This window comes from Anolis carolinensis, chromosome 5 (assembly GCF_035594765.1).
Source record: "Anolis carolinensis isolate JA03-04 chromosome 5, rAnoCar3.1.pri, whole genome shotgun sequence".
Lineage (NCBI taxonomy): Eukaryota > Metazoa > Chordata > Lepidosauria > Squamata > Dactyloidae > Anolis > Anolis carolinensis.
In genome coordinates this window covers 63,876,852-63,896,415 of record NC_085845.1, presented here as the reverse complement: position 1 = coordinate 63,896,415, position 19,564 = coordinate 63,876,852, and the positions used below count along the sequence as shown (strand labels likewise).

General features: G+C 38.2%; 1 protein-coding gene and 1 long non-coding RNA gene across 24 annotated transcripts in view; one reads left to right on the top strand and one right to left on the bottom strand.

The window, feature by feature from the left end:
- The window catches only part of tenm3 (teneurin transmembrane protein 3), a 1,793,546-nt gene extending 1,774,253 nt beyond the window's left edge, over positions 1–19,293 (bottom strand). For 19 of the 23 annotated variants that reach the window (XM_062982692.1, XM_062982693.1, XM_062982691.1 and 16 more), the window contains exon 1: positions 19,155–19,293. The gene's annotated coding sequence lies outside the window, so the exon portion shown is untranslated. Of the gene's footprint in view, positions 1–18,667; positions 19,088–19,154 lie in introns of those variants that run through there. The other 4 variants (XM_062982695.1, XM_062982697.1, XM_062982696.1 and 1 more) reach the window with 2 other exon arrangements.
- LOC134299553 (uncharacterized) overlaps positions 19,130–19,564 on the top strand; it is a 58,672-nt gene continuing 58,237 nt past the window's right edge. The window contains exon 1 of the long non-coding RNA XR_010006773.1: positions 19,130–19,267. This is a non-coding gene — a long non-coding RNA (uncharacterized LOC134299553). The remainder of the gene's footprint in view (positions 19,268–19,564) is intronic.

The window sequence follows — 19,564 nt, the reverse complement described above, 5'->3', positions numbered from 1 at the left end:
ACATGTTGACGATGTTCTTTCTCGTCCTTAGAAAAAATCAAGATATCATCCAAATAAATCACTAAAAATTGGTCAATTAGGTCCCTGAACACATCGTTCATGAACCTCTGGAATACCGCAGGAGCATTACAAAGCCCAAAAGGCATGACTCGGAACTCGTGGCATCCGAAACACGTGTTAAATGCCGTCTTCCATTCATCCCCTTCCCGTATACGGATTAAGTTATAGGCCCCCCGCAGGTCAAGCTTGGTAAAGACCTTAGCCCCTTGCACCCTTGATAACAGTTCCGAGATTAAAGGCAGCGGGTACCTATCCCGAATGGTGTATTTGTTTAGGATCCGATAATCGCAGACCAACCTAAGTTCCCCAGTCTTTTTGGCTACAAAGAATACCGGTGCCGCAGTTGGAGAACTAGATGGGCGAATAAACCCCTTGGCTAAATTTTCATCTAGAAACTCCCGCAAAGCTTGCCTTTCCGGTACAGTCAAGGCATACAGCCTCCCTGCTGGCAGTTTCGCACCTTCTGCCAACTTGATGGCGCAATCATATGGCCTGTGCGGTGGTAATTTGTCCGCTTCTCTTTTACAAAATACATCAGAGAACTCCCCATACTCAGCAGGCACTCCCTCCATATCAGAATGAGTAACATTTAGAGTGCAACAATCCTGCCTCTTTAAGATCACTTTACGTGTTGCCCAATCTACATGTGGGTTTACTACAGCTAGCCAATCCATCCCCAGGATCACATCATATCTAGGCAAGCTCGTAATATCCCACACAAACGTTCCCGTTACTCCCTGCACCTCCCACGTTACTGCTGAGGTTTCATGGTTAACCACCCCAGTCTCCAGCAGTCTCCCATCTGCTCCTTCCACCCACACGTCGCATGCCTTGCGCACTCTAGGAATGCCATGCTTCTTAGCAAACTCAATATCTACATAGGAGACCGTAGCCCCTGAGTCCAGCAGTGCCAAAGTAGAAACAAGTTCCCTTCCCCCAACAGATAATGTAATGGGTACGAAAACATGCTTCCTCCCCTCAGTTGACTGCTTGAGGAGCCCTAGTGCGTTGGACTCACGTCGCACTAGGGCTGGCCTTTTCCCGAAAGCTGGGAAGGTTTCACATTACAATCTTTGGCAAAATGCCCAGCATTCCCACAGTACAAACACAAGCCCAGCTGCCTCCTACGGCTCTTTTCCTCTGTAGACAGCTTTTTAAAGACCCCAAGCTCCATGGGCTCTTCCCCCATCACCACAGGTGCCCTGGTTACATGCATGGGTGGCGCACACATTGCTTTTGAGTGTTTACGAGCCTCGAACCTTGCGTCTAAACGCAACACCTTAGCTACTAAGGCGTCCCAGCTTTCAGCCGGCTCCAAGCGTGCTAATTCATCCTGGAGCATATCACTTAACCCGGCAGTAAATAAAAGCATGAATGCATTTTCCCCCCAATCCAGCTGGTGGCGATACAGGTTAAACTTATTTAAGTAATCCAAAACAGTCCCCTTTCCCTGTTTCAACCGATACAGAGCCCACCCAGCGTTCTCCGTGCGGAGAGGATCCCCAAAAGTATCAGTTAACAACTTTTTGAAATTATTCAAATTGTCCTTGACTGGGTCATTTCCCAAAATTAAATTAGTGGCCCATTGTCCTGCGGGACCGGTCAACAAACTCAAAATAAAGGCCACCTTGCTAGTGTCTGTAGGAAAAGCATGAGCACTGAGCTGAGAAAAATAAAGCTCCACTTGTGCCAAAAAGGTTGGCAACTTGCACCTGGTTCCGTCAAAGCGTTCAGGAGTCAAAACATGTCCTTTCACAGCCTGAGCTGTTTGGCTAACGGTAAAAGCCGTTTGCAATTGGTCTACTTTGGCCCGTAACTCATCCATCGTCTCCCTGACGGGTTTATTGCTGCAATAAACTTTTTATGGGCGTTGGGCAATCTGTCAAGGACAGAACGCCACAAGATTCAAAGTAACAGAGTTTATTAGATTACAGAACTCAAAAATGCCCGTAAAACACAAGGGCCAGGCAGTTTTTGCCTTTAGGAGCAAAAAGGGGCAAAAGTAAATGTTCAAAAGATAAACCGGATTAAACCGGAGTTTAATCCGGGTAAAAACAAACTGCTTGCGTCAGCCTGGGTATAAACGAAACGAAAGCCAAGGAACAAAAGATACAAAGAATGCAACTAATTGGCAGCAGATTCCTCTCTGCTGCCAACACTGTGCTTAGAGTAACTTGCGTCGCTCCCCCACACACACAGCAGACAGGATCTCCAACACGAGTAAATCAGCCAAGGATTGTAGCAGTTGAGTAGACCAGTTCCGTTCCGTAGATCAAAGCCAGAAGCAGACGTTTGTAGTTTTTCCAAGTCCAAGAAGGGGGGAAGACAAGCCGTGGTCAGTTCAGTCCGAGTTCTCAAAGCAGGAGATGGCGTCCGTCAAGAAGACGACGGAAGGTCAAGCTAATAAGAGTAAGCACAGGTTTGCACAAACAAATGCCCACACAATCCCTCCCGCCGTCTGACCCTGGATTCCAATCAACTTACGTCACAGCACAGGAAAGCACACAAGTCTTCAGGGAAGCGTCCCACACACACACGGATCCCAAGCGTTTGCCCAGATTACCTTGCCCAACGCAATTTGCAATTGCTCTCAAGCCCCATTTTATGCCAGTTACAAATCTTCATCACTGTCAGCTGTCCTCCTTAACCCGGGCGTTTCCTCATCACTTTCCTCGTCAGAGCTGGAACACCTCTGACTACGCCCAACAGCATCTCCAGCTGTGGATCCCGTCCCATCCCTCCAGCTAAACCATGGGTCTAATCCTGAAGGTCCCCATTCATCTTCTGTCCCATCATGGCCAGTGGCACCCACTTCCTCCCTTACCCGAGTCCAATCCATCTCATCCTCCTCTGAGCTAACCAGCCCCTCCTCCATTCTCTCCGTAAACCCTTCGAAAGACTCCTCGTCAGATGGTGCTGCAAATATGTCTCGCAGTCTTTTTCTCTCTCGCTCCTCGAGAGTATCTGACTCTCGAGGAGTCTTACGCCCACGTCTGTCAGTAACAGAGCCATGAGGCTCAATCATAACAATCACAGACTAACACCTCTTTCAGTATCATTTTCTACTACATCCAAATAGTCACTGGCACTTTTTTTGAGGTCATGACTTGGCTAATTTCAAAATTACAACTTTGCTGGATAGCCTGTGAACCTAAGACCACTATCTTAAGTTCATGTACTTGGGAAAGTGTCCTGATAAAAGCAATTCAACTTGCTTGAGAATAAGTATATGTAAAACTAAAATCCATTTATAAAAGTATAATTATCACCAAAGATTAACCTCAGGACAGTAATGAAACAATTGCATGCTAATGAATATGCATTTCAAATAAAGCTTGGAGAAACTCTATCCTTGTTAATTTTCTCTTTAAGACATATGCATTTAAAACAATGTGTTAAACAGGAAACTGAAAGGGGTCTCAATAACTGCTACACTTGCAAAATAGGGAATTCCTGTCCACTCTTCCCAGTTGAATTGTTATTGACACTTGAAACGTAACTCCTCTTGTCAAATTCTTGTCAAACTAGCTTGAAGACTTAATGGGGAGATATTTTTACACCTATTCACTTAGGTATTTGTTCTAAAAATATGGTATAAACCTGTCTGTTATATCTTCTTTCAGAAGCCACACTGCCTAGCTTTACTTTTGTCTTTACGAAATAACTTTTTTATTTTCCATGGGGCATAAAAATGAGTTATGTTTTTTTTACTGATTTCCTATTCTATTTACATTAATGCTTGTTGCCTCTGTCACTCTCTATAAGTTCATATTGCTGTTTTCCTCACATTGCAGCTTTCAAGATCTGCCTCATTTATCCACATGCAATGATTAAGGTTTTATTTCTGCTGAGTCTGTTTTTGGGAAAAATCTCCTTTTTCATGTCTGCTACCCAAATTACATTCTCCCATTGTGGGAAAATCATTAATTGCACATTTTTGAACTGGGAAATGCCTTACTTTAAAATGTGGAAATATAGAGCTGCACAAACAATAAACTAGAAATGCAAACACTCTCCTCATAATAAGATGATGAGTGTTATTAATAACGTATTCAATATGAGGTAAAGGCCATCATTAAACTTATGAAATTATTAGCACTTGACAGACAGAAAATATCAATTGATATGCTTTGTGAACTAGAGACCACTGCAGTTGTTCCTGTGTGTATTACTATTATAGCCATCCAAATTTGACTGGCATCCTTCCCCATTGTGTAATTTAAAAAGCATCACTATAACACACTTCTTAGACATAATTAGTTCCAAAAACATTTTACAACTACACAAAAATGTAGTGTATTAGGGATACATGAAATTGTCTGTACTCTCTTTACTCTTAATAGATTGGGTTGCCTATTGTGAGGATTTTATTTTCTTAACTCAGATTGCATAGTGTCCAGACAACATATTCTTCCATTTGTAACATCCCTCTGATTTTTCTATTTTTTCTTTTCAAAAAATATCCACTGAAGCTGAATCCACACTGCCCCATATCCCAGGATCTGATCCCAGATTTTCTGCTTAACTTAGATTATCTGGCATGGTAGACTCATATAATCCAGTTCAAAGCAGATAACTGGGGATCAGATCCTGGGGTATAGGGCAGTGTACATCCAGCCTGAGGGAGAGAAAGAAGAGCGACAAAACATCTTCTGATTGATGACACTGCAAATAACCCACCTTGAAGCACACATGGCTGATTTTTTTATCCCAAGAAATGGAGAAAAGTTGCTTAAAATGGACTGAAGGGCCTGTTTCAGAAGGTTATGTATCAGTTTTATCAGCCAAGGTATAAAAGAGCCTTGTTCCTATACACCTTTCCTATTCTTTTTTGTTAAACAATAATTGATGGAAGACTTCCTGTTTACACACACACACACACAGAGGAAGAGAGTGAAGGAAAAGGACAACAAAGATGGATCAAAAAGACAAACTTTGTGCACATGTCAACTTAAGCCCAACTTGCACCAGGAATAGGTTCTACAAGTATTTAGTGGCTACCTGCTTTTAGCATGTATGTGTGTGCATATAGACTACATATGCTATTCCTTCTTTCCTTTGAAAACTTAATGCTTAAGAGCAACATAATGCTTTGCAAGTAATACTTTGTCACATCAGATGACAGAAATAGTGATCCTATTGGATCCTAACATGACTTGTCATACTGGTTTCCAATATAACTTGAAAATCTATTGACATCAGTAGGACATTAGTTAGTTACATACTATCAGAACCATATACAGTGATTTATTAATTAGCAGATAATGATAATCTAAATTTCAGAGTTAATCTAAAAACCCATAAAGAACAGGGTGATAAGAAAAGCAATAAATAGAAATAAATAATCATGCAATTCAACTGAATACCGTAAGTACATTTTGGAGACTGAAAGATTGTGCCTGATCATATATGGGAAAGCATTTGGATTTTAGGAAGAGATTTAAATGACCTGATATCTTTCAGAAATTAATGTTTTGGAGTAAATGTTTACTTGGCTAGGTTATAATTGAGATGGAGAGACAGGTTCCCTCTCTTTGCAGTGAGACATCATAATGGGATTTCCATCAGTTCTTCCCATCATATTAACAATAGGACCTATCATGTATAAACTCCATTATGTAATGGCATGAAGTACTATTATTTATCATCATCTTTCCTTATAAATACTCAGTCCAAACATTACATCCGTATTGCTAATATTTTCAGTATGTTGATTTAGTTGACAACGAGAGGAAGAGATGTATATTAAATCATAGAATCATAGAGTTGGAAAAGACCACAGGGGTTATCCAGTCTAACCCCCTGCCATGCAGGAAAATCAAAACATCCCCAACAGATGGCCACCCAGTCTCTGTTTAAAAGTCTTCAAATAATATTACCTATAAGATTTGTTTTTAAAAGCCAATTGAGTGATATCCGTAAACAGATCCATGAGACCTTCAACAGTTCAGAAGTTGAAACAAACAGAAGTATAAATACCAGAAATCTCAGTTTTGAAGTCAATGTTTCTTAATGACTAGCACTGGAAGTCTCCTCAATGTTTTTTTTCTCCTTTTGTCAAAAGCAGATCAATTTGTAGCCACTGTAGCCCCTTCATAGAATCATAGAGTTGGAAGAGACCTCGTGGGCCATCCAGTCCAACCTCCTGCAAGAAGCAGGAAAATCTCATTCCTCAACTGTCTCCAGGAGATTATCTCTCAAGGCAGCCAAATCTGATCTTAAACCAAATAGAGGCCTAGAATGAGTTTGGAATAGGCCAAATTATGCTTCATAATTTAAACAATAATAAATGTTTGTATGTTATTTTAATGTTGAGAAACCGACTCATGCAGTTTTGATGAGTATCAGCAGCTTGCATAAAAAGTAACCGTACTGCAAGTGAAACGGTTCACTTCAGTTTTTGACAGCATAGTAGCATATTGTCAAGGCTGAAAGTTGAAATCTGAAGTATGGGAAAAAGGAGTCAATTAAAGTTCTTTGATGAAGTTAGTTTATTAAACTTAATAGAATGTAAGGATTTGAATTAAAGTTTATGAATTAAACTTTGATGAAGTTTGGTGGTTAAAATTATCAAACAGCACAGCGTACTGAGCAAGGGTACATTTCAGCTACTATTCTACATTTTTTAAACAACAGAAGAGCTGGTTCCCATGCTCAAACAGTATAATACCATTTATTAATTGCAAAGTCTCAAAAAAAAGTTCAATGTAAGTTTATACTTCACCTACAAGTAGAATTAAGCTACACTGATGAGCACATGGTGGTGCCTGTGAAGTACACTTTGCATGCTACCAAATTGTTTTATCTTTTTAAAAAGAAAATCATGTTGCTCATGACTGAAATTACCTTGAAGGGTTTTAATCCGATCTTAAAATCGTGAGGCTGGGTTATACTTTTAATATTGATTGCAGTTGAATTAAGAAAACTTTAAGCAGTTTAAGTCAAACTGTGACTTTGAATTTATTATGTAACTTACCTATTGTATTTCCAATTTATGGAAATGTCTGTATAAAGATGTAGCCCTATAATGGGTAATGGGACCTATAATGGGACCCTGGAAGCCATATCCTAAACCTCATACATGTCTCAATTCACATGCAAACAACTGTTTGCTCCAAAATGGTCAATAGCCTATTATGCTTCTAGGGTTCATGAGTAGGCATTTCATTTCATTCAACACAAAAAAAGACAGGATTGATTCATCCATGGGTCAATCAAATTAATGTATTTAAACTCTTATTGAAAAAACTTCCTTCTCTGAGTGGCAAAAGGCAAAAGCTTAGTACATCCCAGGAGAACCTAAAAATAGCACTGATCCCTTCTTCCCTCTCCACCATGGTGCCACCTATAGTCTTTTTTAATGTTGGAGAAGGAAAATGGTGGTGATAGCCAGAGACAGCTGGTCCACTGAGGCAGAAGGACCCTAACTTATCTACAAATACCAAAATCCATACCTTTTGCACCCAAAAACATGTCCTTGGTTTATATATGAGATCAACTTACGCATGATATACTAGGCATAGGAAAACTTTGGACCTCTGAGTGTTTTGGACTTCAACTTCCAAAAATCCCAGCCAGCTTACCAGCCTTTTCTTGTAGCCTAATTGTGGCAAATACATTTTAATAATGTATTTTATATTAACATTCAGGAAAAACATGACTTCAAGAACTAATTGCTAGGGATCACCAACAGGTTCGAGCTATGAACTTTCTGACTTTTCATTAGCATTCTATTTGCTACTGTGGAAATAGGTTACACACGCACCACTAGTGCATGTGTAACCTCATTCTAGTGTGGCTCTTCTGTTTTTTAACACAATTTTCCTGTTAGTAAAAATAGATCCATGGATTATTGTAATTCTACATAACACTAAAGAACACTAAGGCACAGACCGGAGGAAAGGCCATTGTAGAATGCAAGGAAATTAAGACATTGGAGAAGAGTAAAATCATCTTAAAGTCTAAAATGCAATGGAGTCTCAATGGCCTTTAAATATACCTCAGCAAATACTTACTCAATATGCAACAGCCTAAATTGAAAATGTCTATGATAGGAAGAAACCAGTCCCATCACTTATTCTAACTAAAGATAAAGATGTGGTAAACATACAAAGATATGTCTAAAGAGAAGGAAAGTATCCTGTGCTGATTTAGATTACTTGACCTTTATGAGGCTATTTAAATTGTGATCTAGCACTTTATAATAGCCTTGCCTTCTATTTTTTTTTCCTAGGCTGGTGTTGGAAGAACAGTATTACTCATTATGTCAAAGTAAGATTGCACATTGAAACCCAATGAACTCCTGTCTGACTACTTAAGGCTAATTATTTATTTTTAATTTGCTTTTATGGATCTGTTTATAATGCTAATGTATTTTAATGCCTACTTACTTCATTATGTGAATACATATATGCAAAATAGTTTGTTGAAGATGATGCTAATTATTTGTTTTCAAGAAAAAATTATATGTTAAAGTATTTTCAAGGGCTGCTTATATGGTTGAGACTAGAACATATGCTTCATTGTAGAAGTCTGACTCACTGCCAACTGCATCTGTCACAGAGAAAATCATGCAATTATTACTTTACAAGAAAGAATTCAGAGCAAATTTAGCTTTCCAAAATTACAAAAATAAGATGAAACTTTCAGTCACTGTTAATTGCAGTAACAACTGCTTGCACATTATTGATTTTTTCAAGCTAGACTCTAGTTTTAAACAAGTTTGCACAAAATCAATGCCTGAATTATTAGTGTGACAGAGTGCAGTTTAGTCCCAAATGAATAGGTTTTTGAAAGTAAAATGAAACCAATACATAAATCCCACAGTGAGTATCTGGCATTGATTCTTATCATAGAGTCACATATTCTACCTAAAAGAATCAGGCATTGAAACAGAGCCAAAAAACAAATATTGCCACCAAGTGTTTGTTTAATTGTTGGACATTGTGTCTACCTTCATCCCAAAACCAATTTGGCTTTAAATCAAGATATACCAGTAATCATAGAATTTTTGTATATATATATTCTATTTTGGACAACAATACAACAAAAATCAAAAGGAAATGAAAAAAACAAAACAAAAACAATATGAACCATTTATTATAAATTTAAATCTAATAATATTTATTTTATTTATTTAATAATACACAATATCCTTTTAATAGCATCTGAAAGAGATAACACAAAAATATTAATGTGATGGTGGACCACACAATGATTCATGCTAAGACACTGATGAATTCAATGAACACCAAACTGTGGCAAGTGTATCTTTATTTATTTATTTTGTTCTCCCCAAGCCATTTGGATTCTCCAAGTCCATTTTTCTGCAAGAGCAACTCACATTGCATGCTCCAACAAGCAACAAATTTAAGATCTTTTAATGTTTCTCATGTTCACATGATTCTTCTTGTGTAGACTCTGGCAATAACTCCTACATGTGAAATATTTACATTTCTTCCTTCAAAAATTGTTAAAGATTTACATGATTTTGGAATCCAAAGAAAATTTAGTACTCAGGCATTACTGAGAAAGAAAGAATAAATAATGCATATGATCAGTCATACTTCTCAAAGACCAAATAAAAGAAATACCTAAGTATTTATAGATATAAGTTGTTTTTTCCCATCATTTTTAATTTCCTCCTTTCTACTACAACAATATTTAATCTTTACAAGATTAACATTTTTAACCCTGAAAACCATACAGAATTAACAATCTGATGCACAGCAAATGCTGGGGAACCCCAGTGGTACAGAGGGTTAAACCACTGAGCTGCTGAACTTGCTGACCGAAAGTTCAGTGGTTCAAATCCAAAGAGCAGGGTGAGCTCTCGCTATTAGCCCCAGCTTCTGCCAACTTAGCAGTTTGAAAACACGCAAATGTGAGTAGATCAATAGGTACTGCTCTGGCGGGAAGGTAATGGCGCTCCATACAGTCATGATGGCCACATGACCTTGAAGGTGTCTGTGGACAATGCTGGCTCTTTGGCTTAGAAATGGAGATGAATACCATCTCCCAGAGTTGGACACAACTAGACTTAATGTCAGGGGAAAACCTTTACCTTTACCTTACCTTAAAATAAACTGTGTTTCATAAAAAAAATTGCTGGCAGAAACACTCATAACGATATAAAGAAGAAAACTCAATGACATCAAAATAACTAATTATTATTCTTCCCAAAGATGTCATTCTGCATATACAAAATGCTGCATACATGAGAATTTAGCAGAGCCCACCCAGGTAGAACATCCAGACCTGACCCAAATCCACTGAAACAACATGAAGTCATAATACCTTTATCCTCTTCTCAATTTCAGAACATTAAAGAGTGTGCATAGAATCATGTTGCCCAATTGACAGACAGATGGGGCTATGCCACTTCAATTTACAGCTGTACAGAAAGAACCTCTAGGCCAATTGGTTACAGTTGAAAAAGAAATATGAAGTTAACATTACATGTAGGCACATGATAGAGGAAAAATGCAAACAAATACAGCATATTTACAGATGTCTTGTATTTTGCACATTTTCCAATCTTTACAGTTAAGTCAATGGGTTTATTTATTCATTTATTTTGCTGTCTAAATTACTATTTTTCCAAGATGTGCAGTAACAATGCACATATTCACTTCATGGAGGTTATTACCACTGTAATTTAGTGTTGTAGAAATCAGCTACTTAGTAACTTCTTAAAGTAATCCTTTCAACCTAGTTAACTGTCTTGAAGTTTGTTTTTTTCCAAAAGACATTATCAAATGCATCTAGTCTAACTAGAACAAGAAAATGTTTAGGGAAAATATATAATCAGAAACATGCTTATTTGCTTTAGTGGCCAAAACTGTAAGATGTGAACGTGCTTTTCTAATTGAACTACCAGAGGAATTTTCTATCATTTTTTCCTTCATGGAAAATGAAAGAGCACTCAAGTGTATAAATCACTAATCTAGAAACAAGTGGGGATGGAAGCAAGTGCTAATATTTTGGCTTTGCTTTCACAGCATTATTATTTCTTCAAAAAAATTAAGCCATATAATTTACATTATGTAGGAAATCATTATCCTGTCATAACAGACTATTCTATTCACATTATCTCTTAATTAACACTGAAACATTTAAAAGCCATTAGAATCCATTCTCAAGAGTTCTAGATTGCAAGAGTTCAAACCCAGCTGTCTTTAATAGTACGCATCTACTTCTTCATCCATACAAGTACTATACCAACACACACATTTGTATGCCTTAGCAGCAAACATCGTTCCGTTTCATATTTAAGGATTGCTCATTCACAAGTACTTTTCTCCCCTAAATTCCTCATGTTAAAAAAATCTAAATAATTGGATTTACAACAATTGTGAGTAATTAAGTTGCATAGTCATTTTAAAGCAAATTATGTTTATCATCAAAACTAGTAATGGACAACAATATTCAGATATAAATTTTCTGAACTAACACCTTTGCACAGTGGATCATTGAAATTGATAGGCTGACCTATGCTTCTTTAAAGGGAACAAATCTCTAGCCATTGACAGCACCAGTGTATATTCAAAAATTTAGAACCATTATCGGAGTAGGATTTTGTGTGGTCCTCTATGATGACTCAGTTCCCATGATTACATACCACACTGACTCCAATTATTTTAAATCTGAAAAAAATCTTTATTTTATCACTCATACACAGAACAAAGTATGCATTTAGAACAGCCATGTAAAATGTGCACATTATTTGCACTTACTGCATTGATTTTAATTTGTGCAGAGAAAAATCTTATTGTCCATAATTCTTATTTTAATGATATTCACATATAAATACAATTTTTCAGCTTAGATCCAAAGATCTCATGATTTATGTTAAGATTTATACATAAAGAATAATTGTGAGATGTTTGCATAAACTACATTAGAATGCACAATGTGACCTTTTCAGAATAATGTCAATCTACATGGCAGCTTGAGTATGTACAAAGTTTCACATATTACTGTGGACTGATATATAAGACATCCAGATGCTTTGATACAACAAAATGATAGTAGCTATGTAAATGTCATACAATCCCTTTTCTGTAACATTTAAGAGTAAAATCTAGGCTTCCAAAATTTTGCATATATCAATGTTATCTGAAATACGCCCAATCAAATACATACTAAATTTAACATCAAACATGTTTCCTCAAAGCCAATAAACTAGCAGTGTGTTCTGCAGTTATTTATGTACAAGATGCTTGCTTACAACTTGGCTTCCACATACTCATACTTTTTCTTAACTTTGGGATTTCAAATTCAGATGAGAATAACCTGCAACAGCAGAGATACTGCAAATAGACTTTATTCTGAATTATTTTGAGAAACATCTGTGCCTTTCACTGTTGCTTGGGTCTATGAAGTACAACTACCATATTCTCTCACATGAGCTGCTATGCCTAAAGCGGATACATGTTGCTGCTGAACAATATTTGAGAGGATCACAAGTTTTCAATCATTCACTAAAGAAATCTTCCTTTAAATTATTATGTCTGCTTGTTGATTAAATAGATAAAGCAACAGAGGTAAAATAGTATGGGTTTGAAATGAGCTGGAGGATATGGGGAGAAAATGATTACCTGTGAAGGATCTTAGGGAATAACATGATTTTTGATGAGACAGGAGTCAGGAATTTCCACTAGCCAATTTTTCAGTCACAACTTTACTCCCATCACAGCCATTGGTTCTACTATTTTCCTCTACCAAGTTATACCACACCAAATATACGTTTAAAGAAAAATAAAATTTATCCCAACACAAGAAACAACACAAGAAGTTGATTTATTAGTCCTTGCAAGTCTTGGACATTTTTCCCCCATTCAACCTTATTTCAGGATGTGAATTTTTTGACTCAATAATTCCAAGTAAAACTGATTATCCAATTTGAAATGCATTGGGAAGAAAATGACAAAATGACAGATTTCAGTCAATAGTCACTGTGAAAATACCCCCCCTCCCCACACACACACAATTAAACAAATAAAAATGAAAAGCTTGGCATTGTCAGTTTTATATACGGGAAATCATCTTATGTAAAATGTAACGAGCAACCAAATCCTAATCAATACCAAAGGGCCACAAAAAACACATGTTTCAAGTATCTTCAGGAAGACTGAATTTTCCTTAATACCACTAATTTTCCTGTTGTGATTTTCACTTATATAAATGTCATATATGGTGAAACAGGGCTAGAGGGATAGAAAATCCCACTCCTTCAGTGAGAGTCAGGCATGTAGCCGGGGGGGGGGGGCTTGAGAGGCTTCAGCCCCCCCCCCCGAAATTCTCAGGGTGGTCTGAGAGAAGGCCTTACATTTATGATTTAAACTGTTACATTGATTCATATCATGATCTGATCACCATGCTCAATATATCCCATATGCATGGGGGTATTGGGATAACAATACAAAAGGTTTGCTAGGGTAGACCCTCTCCGGCTCAGACTCAGCCCCCCCCCCCGAACCAAAATCCCAGCCCCTCCCGAAACAAAATCTTGGCTACAGGCCTGGTGAGAGTGTGAGAGATTTCCACAACAGTTCAAATTTTATTTAATATATCCCCCATTTCACATAAAGAAAAAAAAACTAGAGCGTTTATGAAATAAGTATTTTTAAATAAGCAAAATAAAACTGATTTTTATCACTTCACAGCCATACTACTTTTGTGAACTACAACTATTTTGCAGTCAAAACCAAAACATGTATTCTTTCATATACACACATACATTATACTTTAATTGAACCACAGAATTTACTGCTGCCTGACCCTATATCAAGCTCATCTTAAATGAAAACCTAATACTACTAACATCATATTGCTTTTGTGGTGTATACATATGGTTATAATTCTTTTTGTAAAAATATAGACTATAAAGCAATTTTCTGTTGTATAAAGGCATACCCAAAAAACCTTTGTAAAACATCTCAGGAAACCAAATTGTCATCCTGCACATTTTCCAGAAGCACTGCAGCTAACCTGTTGCACAATTCTATGTCTACCCATACCTAAATCCCATCACATTTACTCAGATTTATCTTGTGAACAGCATCTCCTAGATGTTTATAGGAAAATTTTCAGATGCCTTGTTTGCAATTAGCATTTTGTTCACTACTCTTATACTTGTAAGTAAAAAAAAGTTTATTTGTATACCGCCCTCTCTCCCGAAAGGGACTCAGGGCGGTTTCCAATATAAAATCAGAATAAAACATTGTACAATAAAACACTGAAAACACTATAAAACGCTATAAGAATTAGAAACAAAAACAAAACATAACAATTGACTAAAACAATCACATAAGCAGAAGGAATATAATCACTCAAATAACATGAATCTGCAAAGAAAGAGGAAGAAAAAAAAAGACCACTGGGATGGAGGAGAGGATGGCCTGGAGGGACCACTAGAACTAAAATGCAATGTGATATTCTAAGATGCTTTGGGGCAGAGGAATAAAGTGCAGTGTTTCAAGTCAAAGAGGTGGCCTGTGCAACTACTATAGCTATGGGCTCGGTTATCCAAAGGCGCAGCGGAAGAGCCAGGTTTTAAGCAGCTTTTTGAAGGAAGCCAGGGTGGGTGCTTGCCGGATCTCCTCCGGAAGGGAATTCCAGATCCGGGGAGCAACAATAGAAAAGGCCTGCTCCCTCGTCCCCGCCAACCGAGCCTCTACTTGTAAGAGTAGAGTCTATTCCTCCGTACACTGAAATAACACTATAGCTCGATCATCTAAAAGTTACATACTACTGAACTGGTGAAGTATGATTTTCTGATCTGAGAAGTAGAACTAAATATGTATGTGTGTGTGTGTGTGTGTGTCTGTCTGTCTGTGTTGTGTATACATACATATAGCTATTATTTGGCTATTATAGAATGACAATCATCCAGAACAAAAATCAAGCCACCCTGCATCAGACTGTCCATATCAGTTCAGTTTAGAACATTGGTTATATTGTTATAGCTGTAACATGCAATCAAAACAAAATGTTAATACAATTTTGAAATATAATTTAAGTTCATTTTTAATATAATAAAAAGGTAAATATGGAAAATGTGTAAGATTGGATCAAAACTAAGTTTGCCATACTTTAATTGAAGTCAAAGAATTTCAAATAGCTGTGACTAATTTGCCTCACTGATTTCAGTAGGATTAATATGATCTGATCTCTTACATTTCCATGATAACATCTGATGGAACTAAAAGGTACTTTGGAGTACACAATATTACTAAATCACATGTTAAACTGAATACAATGTATTCTCGGGTAAATATACCAACAAAATTGAGAAGCACCATTATTATTTGCAGCTTCATTTTTATATGAATGCAGGTCTTCTAAAGGAAAGCTCATAGCGATAACCAATCTGTTTTTGACTACTTTTCTAAAGCTCTAATTATATTACCAGGATCATATCTAGCATGCTATTGCTTATGCTATACTCTACTAAGGACATGGATAGGTCAATGAAACTATATACATTGACTTTTTGATGTTAGCATCACATAGCAAATAAAATAAATCAAATACACACAGTTCTATGCCTCTCATCTGCTTCTAAGTGCATGCTGCACCTAGAAGCAGGCATAAACAAGAGCAGAGAGTGCCCATTACAGTAAGAGCCTGTGGTGTGCATTAAAGCACATGGCAGAGGGAGAAGATATGGTAACAACTCAACAAAACAGGCTTGCATCAAAAAGACTGTAAACTCAAAACAGTAACTTCCTCAACAGTTGGATCCAACTGTAACAACACAGTTGGTCCAGTTCACACATTCTGAAGACAAAGTCATAAACTGTTTTTTCAGCAGAATTAGAATGAGGCAACCCACACTACAGCTGCAGGCATCTTCTAAATTTGTACTGAAAGTTAGGAAACCCAACAGTGTAGACTTCTGGGTGGGAAGGGAAGCTTGGAGAAACAAAGAATTAGAAAGTTCTGTTTTTCTAGTAGTATACAAACACAATGCTGGATTTAACCATACGAGGGCTAAGTCTACCCTTAGTCTTACCAATGAAAAGAATGGGATGTTAGTCATACCCTATTTAATAGTTCTGCTCTAGATATGACTATTAAGAAAGATCATTGATCAACAACTTGATCAGCAAACACACGCATGAGATTACATCGAATGAAATTGATTCTAGCAGCATAAGTTTAAATGGGATCAGACAGCTTTGAATCAAAATGCTTCACATTAATAGAGTTCTAGATCAGGTCCACTGGATGCATTTATGATCACCAAGAAAGGTGATATCAACATTAACCTAAATCCTTAAATGTTGTTCCATTTTAGATCCAACTAGCCTTATAACCCCTGTATAAAAGATACAAGACCTTTTAAAAATGATATTATTAAATAACATCAACCTGGGTGGGGAGCTTTAATCAGGTGTTATTCCTACTTGCAGTCCTTTGCTGAGTTTGTTTTGTGAGCACATATAAAGCAATTAGCTTTTGAAATACTGTTTTAACTTTTGGGCACTGAATTAGCACATCTGTAGCTAAGGATGAACATAATTGAGCCCCAGAAAGTTATAATGCAAAAAATTACGAGTTTGTCTCCTCTACCACATATATTTCCAGCCTGACCCAAAATGAACTCTTTCATCCCTCAGACTCTAATAGTCTCACTTTAAGAAATCACTAAATACTTCATGTATAAGAGATTATTGATATGGCTATCAAAGGGGGTAATTTAGCAAAAGTTGGACACTTTACTCTCTCAGTAGTCAATGGAAAAATCAAAGCACATGGTTAAGATCAATTGTGTGCAAGTGCACTTAGCTTCAGCTGGATCTCACTTCAAGAACTGAAATAAAACCACCATAAGAACAAAGCATGTAACATTTTATCTCTGAGCATTCTACATTGTATTTAAATACTCTCTACTGAAATGCAAACCAGTTAATAAAAACAAACTTTTAGCTTTAATTTGCATATGCAATTGTTGTCCTTGTGGTAGAAGCACTCAATTGCAAGACAGTGAAACCTTAAGTTCTACTGTCATTTGGCAGTACAGATATCTACTAGCTCAGTAACAACATAATAATAAAAAGTCTATATTACCTTCTTCTAACATCTTGGTCAAGGAGCAGAACAACTGAAACACATTTCCAATCAATAACCACCTTCATGCTTTTAAGTAATATTGTATGTCATTGTTGCAGTCCTGTAACATAGCAACCAACATTTCTACCACTGTTCATCCCCAGAATGCAGGACACATTTGATTGCAACAAAGACTTAGCCATTTTGCAAGTATAATCAGTTTAAAACTAGCCACAGGAAACTGGAATGTTACACCTGCTTAATTTACTGATTTGCTTTAGCATCCAGCTTCAATAAATTACACTCCGGCTTATGTTGTTGCAAAGAGTTAACTTCTTAACAGCAAGGCAGAAGTCTTCCTCTATACCTTGCAAACGCAAAATCACACATATCCACAATTAGAATCATTAATACCAAAGTGATATACCTAAAGCTTACAAATTACAATTTACCAGACACTTAACATAAACACGTTTTAACACAGACAAAATTGATTCATCAGTCATCAGTGGTTTACAGGCAGAGAGAAATTGCTTCCCCACCACTATTTCTTTTGAAGGGAAACATACAATACTAACTTATATTTAACAGTAACAAGATAGCTACAGTTAATTCTAAGGGCCCCCTCCACACTGATGAATAAAATCCCATATTATCTGCTTTGAACTGGAATATATGGCAGTGTGGACTGAGATAATGCAGTTAAAAGCAGATATTTTGGATTATCTGCCTTGATATTCTGCATTATGTGGTTGTGTGGAAGGGCCCCAAGTCCACACTGCCATATAACCCAGTTCAAACCAGATAATGTGGGATTTTATACCGCTGTATCAGAATATCAAGGCAGAAAATCCCACAATATCTGCTTTGAATTGGGTTATCTGAGTCCACACTCAGATAATGTGGGATTTTCTGCATTGATATTCTGGGATATAGGGCTGTGTGGAAGGGCCCTGGGTCCCTCCAGGGAGGAGGGCAGGGTATAAATAAAGCATTTATTATTATTATCATTATATATTTCAGTTGAAAGAAGAAAATGTGGGATTTTATTCAGCTCTGTGGAAGGGGCCTCAGAGAGTCTGAAGCCGTTTTTTTTCCATTGCTCCATCTGCTGGATGTCTAAGATTTCTTAAGAACTAAGAAGAACTAAGTGACATCCAACAATTCAGCAGGTGGCTTCTGCAATCTTCTGCATAGCGGATGTCCAGGTGATATTATTCAAAACCCATCTGGCTTTCTAAAGCGAGGCCACGGGGATGATTGATTTGCGTTTCAATCATCCACGATGGCAATCTATCGGTACGATCCGCACTGAAACCAACCCAGAGGAAGACCGACCATTTCAAAGAGGATCCAGAGCAGGCATGGGCAAACTTGGGCCCTCCAGGTGTTTTGGACTTCAACTCCCACAATTCCTAACAGCCTACCGGCTGTTAGGAATTGTGGGAGTTGAAGTCCAAAACACCTGGAGGGCCCAAGTTTGCCCATGCCTGATCCAGAGGCTCCAGAAGGGGCATCACAGCTTGCTCTCAAAAGGAAGGAAGGTTACCTAAAAGCAGTGCTGAAGTGGAGTCATGTTTCCCTCTCTCTCCTGTCAGGCAGCGAGGAAAGGACCCAACAAGACGACCACCCAGTCCTTGTCTTTGGATGGGGCCAAACTTCCCTTCAGTTCGCCTTCCCGCTTCCCAAGAAGACGCCTCAAAGCCGAAGAGGCAACATCCTCTTCTCTTTTTCCGAGGCGGTCTCTCTCTTTCTATATTAGAGCGGCCTCGAGGGGCTCCCTGAGGGAGGGAGCGCTTCAACATCACCCCCTCCTACCCCACGCGCGCAATAACCCTCTCATTGGTGGAAAGAAAGGTGTGTGTGTGGTGGGGGAAGCAAATTGTCAGTGCCATGAGCAAAGTTTGACACCAAACACGCATGGGGAATTGGGGAAGGAGGGGGAAACAACAGTCTTTCTCCTTAACCCACACAAACGCGTTGTCTTTCTTGCCACAACACCACCAACACAACAAGAGTAGGGATTGGGAACCTACCTGCGCCGTCTAGGAAAACGAGAAGGACGAGGGCAAGCAAAAGCAACACGTTCGCCTTCAACTTCGCGGCTCTCCAATTAAGGAGGCGGCTCTCTCCGCTTCTGGGCGCCAAGGTGAGGCTGTGAGGGGAGAAGAGGAGGTGTCTCTGAATCCTCTCCCCTTCCTTCCAGGTTCTCCCCTGGCTTCTCAGCCCGGCGGTCTCTACTCCTTCGCCTCTTCTAAACTCCAGGCGTTGACTAAGAACGTGAGGGAGGTGGGGATAGGCTCTGAGGGGCGAAGTGGAGCGAGCCTTGCGCTGTCAAAGCCGGCCAGCATCCCAGGGCGGCTCCTGCTCCTGCTTCTCCGGCTGCTTAGGTTGCAGTTTCGCCTCTTCCCATCTCCCTTCTCCTCTGCTTCGTCCTCCCCGCTGC